The sequence below is a fragment of the Equus quagga genome, chromosome 13, assembly GCF_021613505.1.
Source record: "Equus quagga isolate Etosha38 chromosome 13, UCLA_HA_Equagga_1.0, whole genome shotgun sequence".
Lineage (NCBI taxonomy): Eukaryota > Metazoa > Chordata > Mammalia > Perissodactyla > Equidae > Equus > Equus quagga.
Window position 1 is genome coordinate 8910349 of NC_060279.1, and position 22206 is coordinate 8932554.

General features: G+C 38.7%; 1 long non-coding RNA gene across 2 annotated transcripts; it reads left to right on the forward strand.

The window, feature by feature from the left end:
- Positions 1 to 1277: 1277 nt before the first annotated feature.
- LOC124249340 (uncharacterized) lies at positions 1278 to 20487 on the forward strand. 2 transcript variants are annotated; one of them, XR_006891360.1, is made up of 3 exons: positions 1278 to 1368; positions 5032 to 5099; positions 20053 to 20487. It is a non-coding gene; the product is annotated as an uncharacterized LOC124249340 (long non-coding RNA). The 2 variants fall into 2 exon arrangements; XR_006891361.1 differs by lacking the exon at positions 20053 to 20487 and adding an exon at positions 5716 to 5980.
- The last annotated feature ends 1719 nt before the right edge of the window (positions 20488 to 22206 follow it).

Genomic DNA, 22206 nt, shown 5'->3' on the forward strand with positions numbered 1-22206 from the left:
TCAGAAAAGCCTTGGAATTTGAGTCCAGCCCCCTTGAATCCTCTCTCCACCAGGTCACGTTGCTGCTAATCGTGGTCTTAGACCATCAAGACTCTTTAGCTTTTCTAACAAGTGCATCCACATTAACAAATTTGGCTAATTTTTTTCTTTTTTTTCTCTTCCCTCTCTTTCTTTTTTCTCCTTTTCTTTTCTTTCAGGTAAAATAGATTTGTATGTTGTCAACCAAATTAAGAAAAATCTTCCTTTATCCAATTCACAAGTTTGGCAGAGAAATCCAATAAACGTACTCACCGTCTTATTACCGTATCTTTAAAATCCAATTGTTGAAAATTAATGTAAAACAAAAACAAAATTAAACTTCAAAAACATGGTAGTGTGAATTGACTTTAACAGCATTTTACAGAGGAGTTGTAGCCATTCTCTAGTATTAATGACTCACTGTTGCACTTAACACATTACAAAATGCTTTCAGACAAATCTCATTTGAGAATCTCATACAACCCTTTGAGAATGAAAGCCAAAGCAGGATTAATGCTCTCCATTTGATGGGAGATTAAGTAGACGTGGAGAATTTAGTGACTGATGACGTAAGGTCACACAAGTTCTATTTGGCAAATCCAGTCTTCCTATACTACTAATGCATTTTCCCAGAACAACAATTCTTTGAGAAGAATTTAGTTGTATTGAGCGAAACTAAACTTGCTTCTATATCACACAAGGCAGAGCCATGTGATGCAGGCACTAGAAGTTTCTTACACCATTCTCCCATCGTTGAAACAAACTTGGCCAACCGTGAGCAAAAGTGAAATGCCCAGGAAGTTTGTCATTTGAGATTCTGTCATTCTCCTTCATCCTTTTCCCTCCATTTGCCACCCCTATCTCCCACCTTCAGACACCCTTTGGCCTTCTGCTTACTTCACACTTCTCCACCCATCCAAACAGAAAAAGCATTTCAAAGATCTACATGTTATCCTTCTGGTTGGATAAGGGCATAAAGGAACCATCAGTAAGGATAACCACTGTGTGTCCCTAAGGAGATGGCTCTTTTTCCCTTTGGAGGAATTGTTGCACATATGTAATGTGTATGCGTGTGCAGAGAGGTAGGTTGAAGGAACAAAGGATGAGTTGAAGGATGTTCCTGATGTCCAGAAAAAAATTATAAGCTTTATATATTATTTCTACCACTGAAAAACTCAGCCATTCATATAATCATTGACTCAATATTTATTAATGCAATAATTTAATGAATACCTACTCTGCATCTCTTCTATATTTTAGGGATCCACTAGTACTCTCCCAGGCTATTGTGCTAGACAGACATATAAATGGATAATTGCAGCATGGAGTGAAAAAAGCATAATGATGTTGGTAAGTACTATGCGTAATAGTGGCACAAAGAAGGAAGTAATCAAGTTGTGAGATGGAGGTCAGCAAAGGCCTCTCAGAGAAGAAGATATTTCAGTTGGAGTTACAAAGAGGAATAAAACTTAGCCCACCAGATATTCCAGGCAGAGAAAGCACTTGCAAAGACATGAAGGCCTGAAATGGACTGGCACATTCAGGACACTACAAATAGTCCGGTAATGGAAAGGACTGGTGAAGGGAGAGACTGAGAGCAATCAAGATCATGGAGAGATGTGTATGTCATGGGGAGTATACTTGTGTTGTTTTTGCCTGACCAACACCTTTTCCTCCTTAAAGTGATGATAGCACCCTAATTTTCTTTGGGGAACTACATTTTCCTGCTTGTGACCTTGGGTAGTCTATCTTTCATGGAAACCTCCTAGAGACAGACAATGACTCAAGTCACTGACCCTAGCTACTCAGTCTAGGGTTCTATCTTCCTTGACTACAGTGATCAGTTCAATGCACAAGACCCAAACTAGACCAACAAGAGCCCTTCCTGATTTGACATATGGAAATTGGGATAGAGGGTCATTTTTCCTTTAGAATCTTGAACTGCGTGGATCATGTAAGCCTGGAGTTGTAAATAGCTACCTTCTCCAGCTGACTACAAGTTGTCTGCTAAGTTAGGTAAATGCACTGAGGAAAGTAGAAGCCAGGGACAGAGAGCTAGAGAAAGAAAGATGGAGCCCTGGTGATATCACTTGAGCCCTGTGCCTGAAGCTTTTGATCAGTTCCTGACCATGGGTTCTAATTGAGCCAATTTAAATTGAATTTCCTTCACTTGTACCAAAAAAGTTCTCAATATTAAACCATGCTAAGGACTTTGGACTTTGTTATCTGGGCAATGAGAGTATCTTCAAAGTCTGAGGCAGTGAATAGATTTGTGTTTTAGAAGCATATGCTGGCAACAGTGCAAAGAACGGGTAGGAATAAGGAAGGGGTTGTCCAGGAGCCCAGTTAAAAATCTAGTATGATATTCTAGATAAGAGACCAGCAAGGCCTGAACCAAGGCAGTAGTAGTGGGCATGAATAGGAAGAATCTATTTTGAGGAAGATTTAAGAGGTAATTAAATGGGTAAGGAGTGTGAGGGGGAGGAAGGGTTTAGGGATTATTCTTGGCTTTATTGCATGGATTTTTAGGTTGGATGGAGTTCTGGTCAACCAAAAGAGAGAATCCAAGAGGAGATAAATATTAGGGGTTGGAGGAGGTAAGTTCATCTAGGGAACTTTTAAACTTAAGATTTTGTGGCACATCCATATGGAGATGTCCTGGGGGCAGTTAGTTATATAGTTCTGACACTTGGGGATAAGATTTGGGCATGAGATCCAGACTTGGATGTCATCACTATACAGATAATACCAGAAGCTCTTGATGTGGAAGAGATTACCCAAAGAAACTGAGGAACGAGGAGAAAAGAAGACCAAGGACTGAACTTTGAGGAATGACAGCTTTTAAGAGTGAGCCTGTAATGGAACTGGAAAGGAGATGTCAGAGAGATGAGGGAGGAATCTTGAGAGAGTCATGTTCCAGAAGCTAAGCTACTGAGAGAGAAGTAGTCAATGGCATAAAATACCTCAGAGATGTCAAGTAAGGTAAAGACTGTGAAGTGTCCTTTATTTGACTATTTGGAGGTCTTCTGTGACTGGAGCCTAAGCACTTTCAAGGGAGTACAGGAGCCAGAAAGACAAAACTTCATAATCAGAGTAAATAAGAGAAAGTTTTTCCATACAACTGTACCTTCCTGGTATTTTCAGACAGTATTGATTACATGCAGAATTTTGCTACCTGTTATATCATATGGAGGGCAGAGCAAGCAGAATTTTACAGAAAATTGTTAGTCTTTTATTGTGAACTCTATACTTCTGATGTGAAAAATATCTGGTGAGAACAGGGTTATGTCATAGACAATTTCAGAAACCCAAAATACATGTCTTTCAGAATCATCTAGTTGCTATATTTGTGTCTATTTAGACTGTTCTTCACCATGTCAGGTATCACCTGGCTCTCATTCAGGCTAAGCGCTTTAATTCTGATCAAATAATAACAGTTTACAAGTCAGAGACATCATTTAAAATGATGAATTACTATCTTTGGCTCAATCTAAGTTCACTTGAGCTGAGGATTAGATTGAGGTTTCTAGCTATGTATCTTAACACCCTCCTTAGAGATCTTGTGTGTGTAAATCACACAACCACAGAATTAGGCCTTAAGGTTAAAAAGATACGTATATATATATGAGTGACTATATATATATATATAATTTTTATGTGTGTGTGTGTGAGGCAGATTAGCCCTGAGCTAACATCTGTTGCCAATCTTCCTCTTTTTGCTTGAGGAAGATTGTTGCTGACTAACATCTCTGCCAATCTTCCTCTATTTTATAAGGGATGCCACCACAGCATGGCTTGGTGAACGGTGCTAGGTCCACACCCAGGATCCGAACCAGTGAACCCTGGGATGCCAAGGTGGAGTACATGAACTAGACCACTATGCCACTGGGCCAGCCCTGTGAATGACAATATTTTTAAGACACTTTAGATAACTCTGGCTCTAAATGGAAAGTGCAGAGAAGAGAAAAAGAAAGGAGAAGATAAAAGATAAAATTACAGAAGAGGAAGAAAAGGGAAAAAAAAAATCAAAAGGTAATCTTCACCATGAGAGTATTGTCTAGGATCTCATGTAAAAAAAACACCTGAAACGAAGGCCTTTACAACAGCAGAAAACTTGGCTGCAGTATGGCCTCATTGCAAGCTTTCTACTCTCTCTGGGCTTTCCTAGCATAGGAAGTATGCAAAAAAATTAAATGGCCTCACTGCCCTTTAAAACTACCTAGGAGCCTCATGTCAAGAAAACCTGACTACCCTGAGTTTAAATATCACCACAGCAAGGAGAGCACATGAAAGGGTGAGGTCTCCGATCATTCTACCATTGATCCACCCACAAGTCACAAATTTATTAAATGTCTGCTTTCATGCAAGCACTGCACAAGGTCCTGTGGATAAAGAAGGCTTAGAGTCCATCCTCTAGAAGCTTAAGGATCTATTTTTTTATTTCACTTATTTGAGTGGATTCTGGAGCCTGAAGCCTACCTCCTTTAATTAATATGCTGCGTGACCTTAGACAAGTATTTCACCCACTCTGTGCCTCTGTTTACGGATCTGCAGACCAGTGACTACCTTGAGATCTGCTGTGAAGATTAAATGAACTATGGGGCTGGCCCCGTGGCCGAGTGGTTAAGTTCACGCGCTCCGCTGCAGGCGGCCCAGTGTTTCGTTAGTTCGAATCCTGGGCGCGGACATGGCACTGCTCATCAGACCACGCTGAGGCAGCGTCCCACATGCCACAAGTAGAAGAACCCACAATGAAGAATACACAACTATGTACCGGGGGGCTTTGGGAAGAAAAAGGAAAAAATAAAATCTTTAAAAAAAAAAAAAAAAGATTAAATGAACTAGAATATGTAAAGTACCAAGACCAGAGTCTTGCACAGAGTACTCACTCAATTAGTTGCTATTGTTTTATCATTATTAATGTTGTCATCAAAAAGAAAGGGGATTTTTCTTGGAATTTTTGCTTGGGACCCTATTATTTTATCTTGTCCAACTGAATGAAACTAATTGCAGGTGCTGTGATAGAAGGACACACACTAAGCCCCAGATTATTGAGAAATCCTCAGCCTGGCCAGGCCCTGGTGAGTATAACTTCCAGTATCTCGACCTTTGCACTCTCTGTGGGTGCTCAGGAAATGAGAGAGGATTTATAGAATGTCCTCCCCACGTTTTCTAATTATGGTTTTATTTCTTGTCAAAGGGAGAATATTTTCCTACATGTCACATCCTCAACTTTGATATATTATCCAAGATAAGTTACAGCAGCAGCTCTTACTTCTCCAGATGTTAGCTCCTACTTGGGTGGCTGAATAGCTTTCATCCTTGAGACCAGAAAAAGTCTCATCTTCAGAAACAATGCTATGATGCACTAACAACACTAAATTAATTTCCTGTCTTGGGTGGGTCCAGAGCATTCCAGTAAGGTCACAAGTATGTTATGGACTGTGAAAGAGTAGAAAATATGCTCCCTTCTTTTGCAAGCTTCCCCAAGATCCATGTGAATGAAGCACACTGACCTCATTCTTTCATGTAAAGTATTATTGATATCAGAGCTGGCAGAGGAAAAGGATGACTGGGCCAGGCAAGGACTGAGCAGGGAGGCGCTGTTAGCATATTTTGACATTCGGCCTGTCTCTGGCTGAGAACCTTGAAGATCATCCATGCTTATCCCTCTGAATATAGATTTCTTTTCCTTAGGAATAGAATTTTCAGCAGGACACCCATAAGCAAGCTGTGACGTGCACTCATAGCCAGCAAGTGGTTCTCTGAGGGTTCCACCCATCATGATCATCACCGGGTTATCTTTGCATCTTCCCTCAGTGCTGAGTCTCTACTCCACTCATTCTAGTTGTCTGACGGTACAGGCTGCACAGAGTCAATCAAGCAAGCATCTATCTATAGGGCCCAGTTATGGGCCAAGTGCTATGTATCTTCTTCTTTTTTTTTCCCTAAGGATTGGCACCTGAGCTAACATCTGTTGCCAATCTTCTTCTTTGTTTTTCTTCTTCTTCTTCCCAAAGCCCCCTAGTATATAGTTGTATATTCTAGTTGTAAGTCCTTCTAGTTGTGCTATGTGGGATGCTGCCCCAGCATGGCCTGATGAGCGGTGCCATGTCTGCGCCCACGATCTGAACCAGCAAAACCCTGGGCCACTGAAGCAGACCATGCAAACGAACCACTTGGCCACAGGGCTGGCCCTTGTACCTTGTATTGTCCATGTAAAAGAATTCTGTGACTTAGTCTCTTTCTGCCAAGTTTGGAAGACAACATGAGCATGTCCAAAGTGATTAAAAAGTTATAAGTATCTAAATAGTAATGCGAACCTCCAAGGTAGGAGTCCTACAGTAAGGGAATTCAAGGTTGGCTTTAGTTCCGTGATGGAAAGGACCTGAGCAAGAGGAATTCAGCTGAGCCTTGGAGGATTGGTAGGTTTAGAGAAGGGTGTTCCAAATAGTGGGAACTAAAACCACAAAGGCTGAAGTGTGCAGAGTAGGTGTGTGGGACTGGGGTAGGGGACTGAGGAAGAGGGTGAGGTCAAATGACAGGAGAATTGAGACTATTGAGACTATTATTCGGGGAGTTGCATAAAGTCAGTGAGGAACCAGGAGGAGCTAGATACTGTGTGTTGGGTGTTTTACCTTGTTTTTAGGGCTGCAGTGATGGCCTGGCACAGAAAGCTCTCATTTTTCCTTAGTCCTCTCTCTCACTCCCACCGCACACCAGCACCACAATCCATCGTGAAGAAGGGTTGTTCACACCAAGAATGGTGTGCTTGAACCCACCCTGTTGCTGACCAGGAACAAAGGCTCAGACTTTCAAGCACCCTTGTGCATTAAGTGCATGGCCTCTGCACACTGACCTCAGCTCCCAATGGGAGGCTGCTTTCTAGAAAAGATTTCACCAACTGCCTTTCTGCTTCAAGATGGTAAAACCAGCATTCAACTCTTTTGGTTTTAATTTTAGTTCTCGTTCAACACTTCCCCAGTGAAAGAGGCAAAAAAGAGAATTATCTTTCTCAATATTCCCTCTTCTCAGCAAAAATCACATAGGTCTTTTTCCCTTCAACAACCAGAATACAAGTTCTCACCTGCTTCTGGGTCCTGATACAATGCATAAGTAGGGTTTTTTATGTATATTTCTCTGGCTGGACTGTGAGCTCTCCAAGGACAAGAGACTATGCCCCACGTGTCACATTCATCTTTGCACCCTAGTGCTTAATAGAGTGGCTGATGCCTATTGAATATTAACAAATAGAAAAGGAGAAAGATTCCAAAAGAGTTTCTAGCCTTTGTCCTGAAATTCTTTCTAGGACAAAGCAGATCATGAATGAATGAATGAATGCATGCATGCTTACTCCACCCAACACAGTGCCATTAAACTCCTTAAGTTTAGGTTAATGTTTCCTTTAAACTGAAAAAGATTGGATGTCCCCATTAAATCATGAAGTCTTTTCCAAAAGGCCAGCTAGCGATGAGCAAGGTCTTATACTCACACGGGGTAATTTTGCTAAAGAGGAGAGCGCAGGTTAGGTTAGAGTTTCAGGTATTTATTGGGAAATTAGAAGATGGTGACACCACACAATGGACTGCTTTATGTGTCTCATGTGATGGAAGGAAGGGCTCAGATTATGGGAAAGGGTGCTAAGGAGGGAGATGAAAGTGCACAAAAGACCACATTACTTCTTCCTCATTTGACCTTTAGTTAATTAAGTTGCACAATTTTGCCACATTCAAGGAAGAGACCATGTTCTTATCCCTAGAAAACCATTCCTTCCCTCTAAATACAGAATTTAGCAGTTTTTCCAGAAGTTCTTGTGCACATCAGGCTGAAGTCTTTTTTCTCCCCCCTAAAAAAAATTTCTATAGAGAAAAGAGAAAAATGAGCATTCTAAAATCAAATAGGGACCTAGAAGAGGAAGAACAAGACACTACTGGATTTATTAAGAAAATGTGTGTCACAAATAAATTATTAAGAAACTGCAATATTACCTTTAAAGAAAATTCCCCAAGGTCCCTAAAAAGTAGCTAGGATAAAGGTGACAATTTGGTGGCCTTTTCTAGAGGCCTAGTGCATAAACATTAAGAAAATGCCCCCAAAGCACTTGCATAGCTTTCTCCAACATGGGTATTGCCTTATTTTTCTTTGGATTTTAGCACTTTTTATCACCAATTCGAGAACTAACTAAAATTAATTTATCTTGTCCAAATTTGTCCCGGTGTTTAAAAGGACACACCATCCAGTGGCATTGTATTTAGGTCGATCGGCAGTTCTGCCAAGAAGAGAACAGAAGTGAGGTGGAATGATGTAGTCACGGTGGCAAAAGAAATTCCTCAAACTGAAGACACACATGTCTCCTTTGGCTATCACACCATGGCAGAATCCTGAGCCTCATGCTTTTTAATAGCCACTCCCTCCACTCCTGCCCACAAGCACACAATGCACTCATACACCCTCACCTCTACTTCCTTCTGGGAGCCTTTCCTGCACAGCTCTCACTCACCCCTCCTTTCTAAAAACACCTAGAGATAATATCCACTCTGCATCTTATTGTCTGGCTCTTCTAGTGTTTCGTATAAGCACTCTCTGTCTCTAATCAAACTGCAAAGTCCTTGCGGATGAGGGACTGTGCTTATGTACTATTTTTCTTAAGACCCTCACCTGGTCCTTATGTTGTGTTGAATTTGTCCTAAGCACTTAGAATGTAATGGTTGATGGATTGTTCTAGATAGAACCTCTCATCCTGAAGGTCTGTTTAGTATCTCTATCTTAAGTGAAAATTTTTCAAACATAAAGTCTTCTGGAGTCCCCAAGAGAAAAGAGAGAGTAGAATTTACCATCACTTTCCCTAATGCAGCCAAGGAAAAAGTAACAAATTATACACAAGGGCAATTATAGGGAGGTTTCTCATCCAATCATATTTCCCCCTCTGGAATATATCTCCTGCGTCATGGATTGACTGTGTCCTTGAGATCCAAAAGGCCAAGAAGTTGTCCCACAACATCAGAAAGAAAAGAAAACAGATATTTTTCCTCAAAAACTTTGGTATTAACTCCATAGGGGGACACCTTGGTGTCAGAAATCATGTAGAAACTCCATTTCCTGGTGATTACAGACATGTTTCATCGGTGGCAGATTCCCAAAGGGTATATCTGTCTCCTTGATATCTCTTGAATTGCCTTCAGATTGCAAGCTTCTTCAGGCCATGGACTTGTCCCCATTGATTTTGTAGTTCCCTCCATTTCTCCTAGAGATTGATTACATGGTATTCAATAAATATTTGATTAAATGACACCTTCGTTTGTGATTTTTATTTCAATTACTGGTATGCATTATAATAGTTACTCTCAATCAGGGCAATAACTCTCCTCTCACTAACGTGGTATCTTGAAAGGATTTTGTTCCTTAACTGAGGCTTATAATCTACATTGATCAGTGAGCTGACATAGCAGAAGGGTGAAGAGTTCAGTCTCAAAGTCAAACTACAGGAGTTTGTAACCTGGCTTTGCTACTTATTTCTTGCGTGAACTTGGACAAGTTTCTTATCTTCTCTATATCTCAGTTTCTTTATTTGATATGGACTTGTTATGAGGAGTAAATAAGATGATCTACATAAAGTACTTAAAACAGCACCTGGTACCAATTAAATGTTCAGTAGATATTAGTTATTGTTAGTCATTCTTCTTGCCCAGCTCCAGAGGGTAAGTCAGCCACCTGGAGTTCTGGACACATTCTCTTTGGACTCTGAATTTGGAACCTCCACTCTGAAACAGAGATTCTTTCCTGTACAAGAAGGAAATTTCCAGGGCCTCATATAGATGATTTTTTCTTAAATGTTATCTGATCAGACCAAAGTCCGATAGAAATACTTAGAATTGGATAGTATTTTGGAATGTGTTGTGATCAACATGACCTGTGAAAACAGCTGAGTGATTAACTTCTTGAAGTGGGTATCAAGAAATTGCTATCTTATTTCTGTTTCTAATTCTGAGACTGCACTGTCTGGAGAAATTACTTTCTTTTTGTATTTAGATTTTCCTTAAGATAATCTCTGAAAAATAATATTCATTCCTTTTCTACTGTTGGAGAATGTCCAAAAGCCCTCCAAGCGTTCCTTCCAAACAGGAGCTGAACACGAGGAAATAAAAACCCTTCCTGGTTTGTAGTTTCTCAAATCTATCTTTCTGTTTCTGCAATAAACTAATTGAGAAAGAAGTTGGATGATTTTCTCTCATCAAAAACAGAATTCACAAAGAGGAACCTATTGCATGAGGGAAGACATTGTTTAATATGGATTCACTTTCAAGGTAGGATAACATTAGGTAGGAATCATTTTGTTGAAATTTTTCTATGACCTGAGTTAAGATTGCAAAATGCAAATCTCAAGTTATCCTGAGAACCCTCCACAAGGATGTCAGTGATTTTACAACTCTCATCCAAGTACTCTTGAATCTTTGGTTAATCAGAATAACGCAAACTTGGCCAATCTCAGAAGTCCCTGAGAATTCTGAAACAAATATTTCTTTTTTTTATTGAAATATACTTGATGTATAACATTGTGTAAATCTAAGGTGTACAACATGTTAATCTGATACATTTATAAATTGTAATATGATTGCTATTGCAGTGATAATTAATACCTCTATCACATTACGTAATTATCCTTTTTTAAGTGGTTGGAATAATTAAGTTCTAGTCTCTTAGCAAGTTTGACGATTGTAGTGCAATATTGTTGTCTATGTTCACTATACTGCACATTAGATCTTGGAGCTATTTACTACTCATTGCAAGTTTATGCTTTTGAACAACATCTGTCCTAATACAAATATTTCTGAAGGCATTCTTCACCACAGATAAGAAACTGTCTTGTTAGTGAAGAAACAGTAATAATAGCAAATGACATCCCAGCATATCTCTTTATAATTTATAAATGTCATTTTATATACCTTACCTCATTTAATACTCACAATATTGGAATAGGTTATAAAAGATATAATTATCCCTATTTTTATACTTGAGAGGCCAGAAGAAGAGAAATCAGTAGAGATGATAGGGAATGGATGGCCACTCATTCATTTATCCATCCATTCATTCAATAACCACTAATGAATAATTACGTGTGCCAAACTCTGGGAGGATATAGCAATAAACCAAATCTTTACAAAACCTATAGCTTAATGAAAGTAACTGACAGTTAAAAAGATAATAACAATAAAACAAGATAAATGTTGGGATATGAATCTCTGAAATCAAAGAGCAGAGAACCTACTTTAAAGGTTGACAGGCCTCCTCAAGGAATTTATATTTCAGCTGAGATAGAAGGGATGAGTAAGGAGTTAGTCAGCTAAAGCAGAAGTGGGAAGGAGTACTCCTGGGGGACAGAACATCATGTCCCAAGGACCGGAGTTGAGTGAAGACAAATAGTACTCATCAAGAAACCAAAAGAATTTTGGCATGATGAGTGTAAAATGCAAGATGGAAAAGTCAAGAGATGAAGCTGGAGAGTTAGACTAAGGACCAAAATCATATAGAACCTTGTAATTTATTTTAAGGGCAATGGCAAGACTAAAATTAGGGTAGCATAAAAAAACTAGGACAGTAGACTATCTTGGAGGTAAAGGACCAGGGAGAGTTTCAGGAATATAGTCAATCACATTAATCTTATAAAGAAGTCAAAGAATAAGAGAATTGAGAATAAGCCATTTGAGATGTCATGGATGACCTTAACATTTCCACTTTGATGATGGAGGTGGAATACAAGCTCCACATACGATTGAAAGACCAGGAAGTAGAAGCAAAGGGTGTGTAGATTCTGGTTTGAAAAGCTCAATTCCTCTATTGCTAGAGTCTAGGTACCAGGATCAAAGAAAGTTTTTTCAAGATAAAGACATTTAAACGTGTTTGAAAGCACAGGAGAAAGGTTGGGTATAAAGGTAGAAATTAAAGATATCTTGAAGTCATTAAACACTAAAGATGAGGTAATGCACATCATAGTGGCTATAGTTAATAATACTGTATTGCATATTTGAAAGTTGCTAAGAGAGTAGATCTTAAAAGTTCTTATCATAAGAAAAAATTTTTTAGCTGTGTCTGGTGAAAGATATTAATTAGACTTGTTGTGATCATTGTTCCACTATACATACAAATATTGAATCATTATGTGGTACACCTGAAACTAATATAATGTTATATGTCAATTATATCTCAATTAAAAAAAGGTTAAGGAATTGGAATACATGGGAAGAGTTATAATGAAATGCCCAGGTGAGCAAGAAGGCTCAGAAAAAGAGCTGTGTGCATATTTTTAAAGCCCAAGTACCAAAGCCAATCCTACTCATTGCCCTCTCCCTGGCTACTTGCTTACTGGTTATCTATAATAATACTCCTGAGAAGCTTTGTCTTTTTATCACTTGGTCTATCTATAGTGGGACACTTTCATGTTGGACCCAATTCATTTATCTTCATCTTTGAGATGATGTTAAGGTGATATTAAGAATTGTTAAGTCTTGGGGTATGGAAAGACAACATAGAAAATAAATTCTGACAAATAAATATAGGCTTCTCCATCCTGTGAAAAGGGGAAGTGCTCATGTGCAATAAATGGGTGTGGAAAGGTCTTCAGAATTTGAAATGAGATGAGTCAGGCTCTTTTCTTTCATCATTGCAATAACCAAAATGGAAAGTTCTCAGATCATCATCATCTTCCGTAGGGCATTATCAATCTTTCATCAAAAAGTAGAGACCTCTCACAAGCATTGGCAAGGAAAATAAACCACGTAATACTTCTTCCCCATGCCACCAATCCAATAACAGTAACAAAAAATGCCAACAATGGAGCTTTTCTTAGACATTTCAAGGGATTATGGAGTCAGATACCCTGGAAGATCCCATCTCAAAGTATTTCAAGACCTCTTACATCTATAAGTGCAGATTCTTCTAGACCTGCAGCGGAAAAGTAGAGGACAAACCTACATCTTATACAAGCCATAGGCAAAGGATATTGGAAAGAAAATTGATCTATTTGCACATGCCGCAAATCTGGGTAGTGGAACTTATCCAGAAGACTCATTCAGTATTCTAAATATCCTCAACATACTCAAGCAGTGGGCCAAGATCAACAGTGTGAAGTTTAACTGGCACAAATATTAATTCCTGAATCTAGGGTAAATACCAGGTGCGCACATGAACAAAATAGAGGTGACCTGAGAAAAAGATCTGGGTGTTTTGGTTGATCTCGAGTTTAAGACGAGCCAGCATAGCTACTAACAGCGTCCACTGCTACTTTAGGCATACTAAAGAAGAATAGTGTTTTCATTGAGAGAGCAAATTATCTCCCTTTTATACAGATTTATACAGATCAGCCCCATTCCAAAGTGCTTTATTCCAGTTTAAGTATAACCACAACAGGACTGCAGGCAGGGGCAGGACAGCTATGATCATATTTACATACCAATTTATAATATGCAAGTCTGACACACTCTCTGATATTGATGTTGACCCCCATAATCATCCTATGAGATAAATGCTATTATATCCATTTTTATAGATGGTAATGCTGAAATTAAGTGCCTTCACCAAGATAGCATGGTTAACAAGTGGCAGAGCCAGGTCATTGAGTCCTAGACCTCCATTCTTTCATCTGCACCATCCTATAATGACTGTGATGTTTGGCCTAGGGAGAGAAGATTTAGTGGTTCTTGTTAACACTCTTCAAAAATTGGAAAGATCATTATATGGGAAAGGGGTTAGACTTACTCTGGAATGAGATAGTGGATAGATGTTAAGAGAAAGGGATATCAGCAAAGATGGGAAGACCGTCACTGAAGTAGTAGAAAGCTGAAGAAGGAGAATATAAGACAAAGCCAATATAACTAAAGGGGGTCAATCAGTAGACTAAACTGTATTCCCTAATAGATCTTTGATTTTTTAAATAGCTTCAGACAAAGTTCGTGAACATGAGTTTCTGCAAATTTTTCCTTTACTCTCATTTTTTTTCTATGAAATGTTCTTTATTTTCATTATGAAAGCAGAAGTGGAAAAATGAGAAGGAGGATAGGTTAACAATAACTCTGGAAAGGGAACCACTGATAGTTCCATCTGCATAAAACTTTAAGATTGCATCAGCAAAACCTTTTATGGAACACACCAATTATTCCCACCCCATGTGAATGAAGACAGGGAGTAAAGGATGAGAGGCCAATCTTTTTTCAAGGTAATGTTTGTTTCTAGCAGTGCTGTACCCTTCCACATGCTAAAAATTCATTCTAATCCTTCAAAGTACTATATAAAATACCAAATCAGTGTTTACTCTCTCTACCTAATCCCAGTAATAGAGGATATCAAGACATAGTAGAAAAAGCACTGACCTAGCACTGACCTAGCAGTCAGAAACTGCTTCTAATTCCAGTTCTTTTAGGTACTACCCCTTGACTGGCCTTGGGCAAGCTTGCGCTCACATTTATCTTACACAATGGGGCTCTGTGACACCTCATGTAGAATTTATGAGTGTATACTGTGTAACATGGATTAAGAGTACGTGCTTTAGTATCAGACAGACCTGGTTGTAAGCAGTTCCCTGCTACTTAGATGTCTTCCCTTCAGCACTTTACTGAATTCCTCCAGCTTCAGTCCTTCATATGCTAGTTAAAGTTATGAGTATGAAAACACATATGAGATTATCATGTAAATCCAATGAAAGGAGTCACTGGTCATAATCCCTATATTTTGGAGAAGGCATATTTCAAAAACTTTGAACAAAGTTAGACAGAATTCAATGAAGTACAAATGGAAGAGGGACAGCGAGCAGATCAAGAAAGATGGGAAACTGTCAGAAAGAAATTCCTGACACTACAATAGCATATCACCCAGATGAGTAAGTAAAGAAGGGTGTATAGAAGGATATATGTGGCTACAGAAACAGATTTTCTGATGGGCTCACACCCAGCAGTGTAGAAACAAAAACTGGGAGATGGGGCACACAACCAAGACAATTTCAAAACAGTGGCACAAACCCCCCAGAATAGAACCAGGAAAGCTATAGCCCGAAATGAACAAGGTATGTCAAAAAAGAAATTCTGAAGCAAGAAAATGTTTGCTTTACTTGTGCTTTTGTTTCTTACCTGTTTGTTTAAAGAAGACTAACAAGGAAAGGATAAGAGCCTGATTCCTTGGGCATAATAGTGTCACATTAACTTTTATGACAGAGAAACTTGAGTTTCTCAGGAACTGTTTTGCTTTCTGCCACTTTCTGTCTGTAATATTAGTGAACACCTGCTACGTGCTGAGCCTTTTTTAATGAGGAGATATAATCTCTTCTGGCAAGAGGTTGATAGCCCAGGAAGAAGATAGGCATGCAAATAAATGAGTATAAAATATATAATAAAATATACTAAAATAATTACAGTAATAGAGGTGAGTACAAAACCCAGGGAAAATATAACTTAAAAAAATACCCAAATCTGCATGGGGAGTCTAGAAGAGGATTCACAGAAAGAATAGCATTTAGACTGAGACATCTGTCAATGAAATGCTGTACAAACTGGAAAGGGCGACACAGATAAAAGAAAAGAATATGCTAGAACTTCCTGTCATTTTGAATGAGTTTGGCTCTGTTGACTCTGGTGAATTTTTTCAATTTGCTAAAAAAATTTACTAAGATTTCATAATGCCCGGGAAAATTTTGAAGACAGTAGAGAACCAGAGAAATTTCAGACGACTAAAAATTGGTAAAAATTATTTAGATTTCCAATTTTAAGAGGAAAGATTCAATGAAAGACAGCATGGCTTGTTTGAAAGCAAGGGCTCTGGATTTAGGCTGCCAAGATAGAATTCTGGCTTTACTCCTTACTGTTGGGTGACATTAACCAAGTTACCGAGCATCTCTGTTCTTCAGTTTCCTCATCTGTAGAATGGGAGAATAAGAAGATACATTCAAAGAAGTTGTAGTGAGGATTACACAGAAGGTGCTTAGAAGAGTACCTAGCACATGGTAAGATCTCAATAACTAAGAGCTGTTTTATAATTCTACAAACTACACGCCAAAGTGGTTGGCCTCAAACACGCAAAAGATTCCAAAATAGAAGGTTTAAAAGACTCTTAAAACAGAAAAGGAAGTGGTGATATTTTAGGACCTGGGTGGGTTCACTAATAACAAATCATTTCGAACCCCCACACATTTCCTGTTTTGGCATATGTGTTTTGCTGGCATGGGAAAGGGACTTTGTAGACCTAGCACATATGGATTTTACCAAACAATTTTGCCATCCTTGTAAAAAAGATGGAGAAATACATACAGGTGTACTCGTTGATGTTCTGAGTAGTCACGTCCCTAACTAAGAGTCACTTAAAGGATCTTGCCAAGTACTCAGGAAAGGAGTGTACACAGAAGGCTTTGGTAATACACACAGACCAGGAACTGCGCCAGACATGAGAGAAACAAAGTAAAATCATATCCCTATTCTCAAGGTGGTTATAGCAGTTTAGGGAAAAAAGATTTTTATACAAATACTTACTGTAATAACATATACATTTCCAGTACATAGTACATAGGACAGAGTCGTCACTTCTGCTTAGGTGATTGTGGAAGGCAAAGAGATCACAGCAAGGAAGCTACCTGGACTAGTTTCGAAGGCTGGTTTCTTGACTGCGTTAAAAGATTTTGAAAGACACCTTCTTATGTTTTTTAAACTACAGAAACTTCAAAATGCACCTGATTATTTTAATGGAAATAATTCTATCCATTTATTGCTAAAACAAAACTATCCAAAATATTGAAACGAGTGTTTTAGCTATAACTAAAACCATCATTGTTACAACCATGTCTTATTGTTCAAGATCCACGTCTTCTTACTATCGCTCCTGCGGCAGTGCCTACCCTCCTCTCTACTGCTCCTGCCACTGCAGACCACTCACAGCCTGGACTAACCCAATAGACTCTTAGCTGGTCTTGCTCTGCCTCTCCCATCCATCTTTTACCATGCCACCTGAGCTGCCTTCTCTGAAACACGTCCCATCAAGCCATACGCTTCTAAAATAAAATACAAAAAGCCCCTAAATAGTAAAAGCAGAGATTCCTCGCAGCAGCAAAATAGCTGCTTGAGATTTGGCCACCTTTTTGTCCAGCGTCAGTTCCCATCTCCTATCTTCACACATGGCCTTCACCAGGCCATGAGATCACATGTGCTTTCCTCCACACTTCCGTGCCTTTGCTCACACGTCATCCTCTGCCTGGAGGCCTGCCTCCTACTCTTTCATCACACACAAATTCAAATACTTCCCCCTTTTCTCATTTGGCTAGAATTTGTTACTCCTTGATTATAGCCCTATGCTTATCATAGCACTTGCTTCAGTCTTTACCGTATTGGATGATCTAGCAGAAAAAGAATTGGGCTGGGATTTGGACAATCCAGATCTCAATTCCTACATCACTTCTTAAACTCACTGTGTCTCAGTTTCCCCATTTGTCAATAAGAGGTTTGGGATTAATTATCCTTGTATGAGATACCTTTCAACTCTATAATTCTGTGATTTGAGTCCATCTCTCTCTCTTACCAAAGGTAGCTTCCTAAATCACAATGTCTGTCTTCCCATTGTCTGTACCACCTAGGTGCACTTTGTACCTAGGAAAACTTTTACAAATATTTGTGGAGTAAATGAATGAATGAATGATTAGACATTTTCTTTCTTCCTTTTTTTCTTTGAGGAAGATTAGCCTTGAGCTAGCATCTTTCACCAAACCTCCTCTTTTTGCTGAGGAAGATTGACACTGAGCTGCCATCTGTGCCCACCGTCCTCTATTTCATATGTGGCATGCCTGCCACAGCATGGCTTGATAAGCAGGGCATAGGTCCACGCCAGGGATCCGAACCGGCAATCCCTGGGCCACTGAACCAGAGCATACAAACTTAACCACTATGCCACTGGGCCAGCCTCCCTACATATTTTCTTTATATAAAATAAATTGAGACATCATTATGTTTGTAACTTAAATAAAGTATATTCTCCATTTCACCATTTCTAGAGAACATCTAAGAAAAGGCAACTACTAAGCACAAGCCATAGACATTGAATCTTCTCAGCATTCATCATTCCAAACACCATGCAACATCAGTATGCAAATATAAAAAGTGTGAAAAGGCTGAATGTGTACTTGCTTTCCAGGAGGAACTCGCTGAAGCTAAAAAACACCCCAGAAATTTAAAACAGAGAAAAGGCTACCTAACAGAGTTAGTTGTAAACTAATAACATAAAAATAATTGGCATCTATTGAACTTTCTATTGCCAGACACTGAGCTGAGCTTTTTCTATACATTCTTTTATTTTAATCCTTAAACTATCTTAGGCAGTAGAAATAATTTTCCTTACTTCCCAAATGAGAACACCTAGCCTCAAAGAAGTTACACAAATTTCTCAAGCTCACACAAAGCGTAAGCAGCAGAGTCAGGATTTAAGTTCAGGCCTATCTAAATCTAGACCAGCCTCCTAACCATAGCACTCAATTGCCTCCCATGAAATGATACAGACTAGAAAATAGCAGAGGTTTTTAAATATCTTGAAAAGATATCTTAGAGAATTGATGGACCTCATTTTGTTGAAAGAAAAGAGACCCATTTATACTAACTCAAGGAGAAAGAGTGGTTTGTTGAAATGATTCACAAGGCCTGGAACAGGAACTGAAATTATGTCAGCACCATCTCTGGGAATTGACTGTTTTCAATATTTTCCTTCCATCAAGCTGCATCGTCTCTCCCTCCCTCTCTCCTGTTCATATGGCAGTACCTGCTTTTTCTCTTACATCAGCTTTATTCTTCCTGCCTGTCAACAGCTCCATGGCATTGTTTAAATTCTTCTCCACTGCAAATGGTACTTTTTCCCCCTATATTCTAGATAAATTCCTAAGAAAGGGAATTGGATTTGCCCAGCTCATTGTATTGTCCAAGGCTGGCTCACACTATGTGTCTTGATCGCTCTGCTGGGAAGAAGTTGCCCTGACCAGCCAGGATTAATCCCTAGTCTGCTTGCCAGGTAGATGCCTCTTTCTCTCCCTTAGTTCTGAGATTACCCTGAGATGACTCTCTACCACTCCTCAACGTTTTTCTTCACAACCAAGATTCTACAAAGAGTAGTATAACTTGTCTCACTTTCCGTATACTCCTCATCTGGCAACTATACTTCCCACTTGTTCCTCATTCCTTGAAATCTGTATTCTTCTCCCGTTATATCACTGAAAATGATCTTGCTAATGTCACCAACACTTATCTACCAGCAAAATCCAATGAGCAATTTTCAATTCTTATAGTATTTGACTTCTTGGAGCCTCTAACATTGTTGTCCACTCCCTCATTCTTAATCTCTCTCAGCCTATTGCTGTGGACCCACTTGCTTCCAGTTGATCTCATTGTCTCTGACTGCCACTCTCTAGGATTCCTTTCCTATGCCTGTCTTCAAATGTTGGTGCTTGTTAGGTCTCAGTTGTTTTCTCCCTTTTCACTCTAAACCCTTTCTATAGTGATTTCATGCACTCCGGTAACTTCACCCTAAAGGCTGTTGACTTTCAAATATTCGTTCTGTCACATGCAACTCCTCCTGAATTCCGACTGCATCCTACTAATGCCCACTTGAACATTTTACAAACATCTCAAACCATACATTTATAAAACTTAAATGATTGTCTCAACCACCCCAAATGTTCTCTACTTTTTCCTGCTATATCCCCTAAGTGAAAACACCACCATCCTCTTCAGCAAGTCCAAGAAGGTCCTTCCTTTTCTTCATCCCTCACCTTAAATCAATCACTTTATTTGTTAAGACTCTGATTTCAATGAAAAGAAACCAACTAAAGCTAACTGAGGGGGGGGGAGGGAATTTTTCATAAAGGGACAGTGATTTTCATAGAATCCAAGGACAAGAACACAGCAGGGTCTTATGGGTTGAGAACAGTTCAGTTCCTATCTTTCATTTATGCTTCTCTCTAAATATCTCTTTCATTCTTCTGTCTCAGCCAGATTGACTTTCTCTGATTCTTAATCCACTTTACAGGAGAAATATGAGCTACCCCATAGCTCCCAAATTTTTATCTTCTCCAGTCACCCTGGGTAGTTAATCCTGAACAAGTCAGTTCTGGCGAAGAGAATGGACTAACATGGTGAATATGAAGCTGCTGAAACACACTCTGTGGATAAGGAAGTCTGATAAGGAAATCATTTTGAGCTTGGCAGAAACCCAAATGGTATCTACCACAATCACTAAAGACCAATGATTTTTTTGTCATAAATTTTTCTCTCGATCTATTCCCTATCCCCATCACCAAGCCATTGTACTTGTTCAGGTTCTCCTTCACCTCTTTTGTGGACTAATTTGCTCCCATTAAAGTAAGTATCATACATGAACTCTTCTGATTATTTGTTTACATACCTGTTTCTTTGCTAAACTTTAAAGTGCCTGAAGACAAGCATTATATCTTTTCATTTTTGTATCCCCACTGGTACTTAGCATAATATCTAAGATATAATTGTCCCCAGGAAATATTTGTTCAATGAATAAAAGATGTATTTGGTATCTGAAGCCTTTGTTTGTTCATTCCCAATCACCTTGGCTTGGATTCCATGCCTGCCAATAACTTTCTGGTTATAATTTGAACACCCATATAATGTTCCTTCACAGAGAGAATGTACTGATCAATAAACTTCCACCTTAGTTTATTTCTCACTCTCTTTTGAATTTGATTATGCAGTCCCTGAGAGTTTTATAAACTCTAAGACTTTGATAAAATTCAGTTTCTGATCTATAAACCTGAAGACTGAATTTCAGACATGGTAATTTCACCACTCTGAAATAACCACTCTGAAAAGCCTTGTTGAAAAAGCAACTCACCACCTGAGATAGCATCTGTCAACCTCTGTGCTCAGAAACCACAGTTCGTGTTTCCAAAAATATTCATTTGGAGTAATTAATAACAGATTCAAGGTTCTAGAGACATATATTGCCTTTGCAGAGGGAAAGCATTCCAAATAATCTCACATATTACTGAACTCTTTATTGATCTGTAGAAAAAGATGAGGAAAAAAATTCCCATAGAGTTATGGCTTCAAGTTCATGAAAGATCAGTTTTCCTGACTGTTTTTGCCATAAAGAATGATAAGCAACACAATAAATATCGTTCTAAGAATCATTTCGAGAAGATGCACATGGCTGTTTCTAATAAACATATTCAATAAAAGTCAACGGCACAAGCTTAACTTACAATTTGGTGAAAACGTTACTGTGGTAAAGCAAGCTAATGTGTTCTGGGATGATGCTTCTGGTGAAATGAGTATAATGAAATGATGACTGTCATGATGATGATGGTGGTATGGGTACGGTGGTGATAGCAGCCACCTTTTCTTGAGCACTTGTCATTTAGGTACTTAGAATTTTCCATCCATTACTCAGAGTTTTAAAAAACCTAGAGGAACAGAAGTGAATACGCTAATCTGAGAGGTTGTTTGCAACATATGTATCCTATGTCTTGCTGGTCATTACAACCAAGAATCACTGTCCTTTTTTTTCATTCATTTCAACATTTGTTGAGCTCTTTCAATATTCCAAACACTATTTTAGGTACTAATGATAAAGTATTGAATAAATAAAATGTTTATTTATCTTTGGGCTTATCTTGGGAAGGAAAGAGAATAAGAGAGATGTTAAATAAATATCTCAACTTGAGAAATGACAAAGTTCAAAAACTTAGGAATAAATCCAAATCTTTAATAAAAATAAAATCAATGGCAGCCACCATTTTAGTGTCTCCTATGTATCAGGAACTTTACATACATGAGTCGGTATTTTAAACCTATTTTAAATTTATTCCTTGATTCGACAAATAGTTATTAAGCTCCAACTATGGATCAGGCATTGGATAGTAAACAAAACAACAGTAAATAGTATTGGATAGTAAACAAAACAAGAAATTAAGTCTCAGAGAGAGCACGTAATTTGTCCAAGACCCAAATAAGTAGTAAATGGCAAAACTGAGATTTGAAAATGAGTTTGTCTGACTACAAAAGTAGAAGCAGAGAAACTGGTTACGCAGTGATTGAAATAATCCTGGTGACACAGATAAGTGAGAACAGAAAAGAGATCAGATTCTCTTTGAGGGTAAAGAAAATATGATTTCCTAACAGATAAGATGGGTAAAAGACAGGAGTCAAGAAT